This window comes from Pteropus vampyrus, unplaced genomic scaffold (genome assembly GCF_000151845.1).
Source record: "Pteropus vampyrus isolate Shadow unplaced genomic scaffold, Pvam_2.0 Scaffold504, whole genome shotgun sequence".
Lineage (NCBI taxonomy): Eukaryota > Metazoa > Chordata > Mammalia > Chiroptera > Pteropodidae > Pteropus > Pteropus vampyrus.
The window spans coordinates 285,680-288,732 of NW_011889285.1; positions in this window are offsets into that span (position 1 = coordinate 285,680).

A 3,053-nucleotide genomic window follows, 5' to 3' on the forward strand; every position below is an offset into this window, starting at 1 on the left:
AACATTTTTCTCTATTGATGGAAAAATACTTAGATTTTGACCTAGTAAGAAGGAGAAAAGAAATTCTTATGCTTCTTTTATTTTGATCCCCTTACACCTGAAATCTTAAAAAATTACAATACCAAACATGGTTTACCTAAGCTTGTGAAGGGACCATTTTGAAGTTTATGGAGAAAAAAAGAATCCGAATAATAAAGGTCATTATTTTGTCCTGCCTCGTCGTGGGAGCATATCTCATTCTCTGGGCCTGTGTCAGGTGGGTTGATGAAGAGAGAGAAGAAATTAGAACAGAGTTATGGTAAGAAAAAATTTTTGATCTGTGCCTCATACTAACACTCATAGAAAAGTTAAAATAACCAGAATGTAATACAGAATCGAAAAAAAAAACAAATTCATAATGTGTGGACTTGTATAAAATTAATTTCTGTGTAGCCCAGGATGTAGGAGAACCTTCAGAAATGACAGCATGATCAAGAGGGTAATGGACAAGCCACAGGGCATAACTGACCATCAGCCTCACTTCCTGAGCACCACCGAGAGATCCAGCCCTACCTCATGAAGCCATTTCCAAACCTGATCAGCACTGCTCGGACAAGACTACTTTGTTGCTGCAATTACAATTCAGTTGGATGAGAAATGCTCTTCACCCAGAAACTGTTTTTAAAAAGGAATAAATAAGATCAGAGTACAAAGAGTTTATCTTCTGAGTTAAGGTTATTGTGAATTTGTCAAACTGGGTGTAAGTGGATGTGGTTTGTGTTCATATTTGTAAGATAAATTGGTTTTTCTTTTTCTTTTCTTCTAATAGCTATAGAAAACTTGTTTATCAAATATATGTAAGAAAATAAATACAGGAGATAAATGATCCATTAAGTGATTATTTAATTTAAGTACTTTGCTACGTGTGTAACTATAACTCAGGGATCAGCTAAAACCACCTAAACATTTGATATTTCACTGAAATTTGTATAAGCTTCCAATACTCTTTAAATGGAAAATATAATTCCCAGCCAAAACTTTCTATAAATTTCTGGAGTCATGTATCACATACCCAAAACATTGGTATATGGCAGGCTTTATTAAATTTTAGATGACAAACAGATCTCAACTAACAGAAATGCAAAAAGGGAAATTAGTTATTGGATGATCTTGAGTTTACATCATTTACTGCCAGTTATGTTGTTCAAGAAAATTTCTCTCTAAAGAGTTTCTTAACTTTCATTCCTCCTAGCAAAGATATTTAGTTACTGTCCTTTACTCAACTTCAGGTCTAAAATATGTAGATACTTAGTGGGGAGTGTCAGGGAGTGGGTATAATTCTTATGGAAAAATGTATAAGCTTCTCTTTTGACTTTTTTGTTTGTTTATAAGAAACATAACAAAAGTGTATTCATTTATTTATTCACTCAGCAATAGTTATTGAAACCTACAATATAGCAGGCACAGCATTAGGCTTGAAGGCTCAGTGATTATGGGGTTTAGTCATTAGAGTTTATGAGAGAAACCTATTTGAAGAGAAATGAAAGGAGTATGTCAAAGTTTTCTGAGACACATTTTCTAACAACATATTTCTTTTTAAGTACCCCTTCCAACACTACACCACGTTTTGAATGGGTGCAGCGTGATGGAGGAGTATTACTGGTGGAAATATAGGAAATGTTTATGTGAACTGTCTTAAGGCTATGTATTTAAGGCAAATGTCCCATATTACAGGTGAAAAGAAAAAAGTTTCTTGCATGACAATCCACATTTTTACAATGAAAGACAGACTGTAAGCAACTATGAATTAGAGTCAACTTTAATTATGAGTCTCAACAGTCAAGCCCAATATCTCTGACTGAGACAAATTCTACTGTAAATATTTAACAGCTTACAATTGGTAGAATGCTTAGGAGCTTTTTCAATATGCGACATGACATTGTGTAAACAAATTCTATTGTGTAATTTTAATGCAAAAAATCTAAGAGTCAGCAATTTAATAAGTAAATGTTTGACTAAATGTAGAAGAGGCAAGTAAAATAAATACAAAACCCCCCAAATAAAATTTCTGCTAAACAAATATATTCAGAATTTTATATAACAAGGTTATAGACCCTAGAATAAAAATATTTCCCATGTCAATTATTCAACAAGGTATGGAGATCGATGGTTGCATTCAAAAGGAAATACCATTTAACATTTAGAATTCAAATATCTACAAGAACATTTTTACAAATAATGTAGGAAAACAAATTTATTGTTATTAGGGGAAAAGAGAGTTATAAGACATGATTCAGGTATAAATTGGACAATTGAGAACTATTTTGAAACCAATCCTGATTGATTTTCAATGTAATTTCTTAAAGAACTTTTAGCCTCCAGTTCACACAAAATATTATAAACAGGTTTATAATTTATTATTTACTTAAATGTCAGTACACTACTTAAGTACTAATTTTATCTGTTTAACCAAATACAATTTATCTCAGAAAGAAAAAGCCTTTTTTTGCAAGTACATTAATTAGAGAATTTGTCAATATTTATTAGGCAGCAATAAAACATATACATATATACATACATATATGTAGTAGATTATTTTTTTCATAGTAAGAAAATAAAAGCTTTTAATTATTCAGTATAAAAAGTTATACTGAATAACCTTATGCTTGTGTGCACAAGCATACATGTGCAAATGCTTCAATTGTCCTTATTTAACTAACAACTGGAAGGTGAGTACTTCTATAACACTAAAATAAATTTCTAACACCATTTCGTGCAGTGATCCTTTACTTAGTCGGAGCTTAGCTTAGCACATCTGTATTCAACTGGTGAGACACACACAAAGAAACATCTCCTAATGTCACACGCTGTATGTTATCGGGAATCAGGCTCAGTTCATCTCCATATCCCAGTGCTCAGCATAGAGCTAAGACCATATTAGTCATTCAGTATGTGTTTGCTAAATGAATAAATAAGAGGTCACTGCACAAAATGATAATAGAAATACTTTAGTGTTACAGTAGTACTCACTCTTCCGATCCTCATGCTTTTTTCTGTAAATTCTCAATTTTGCA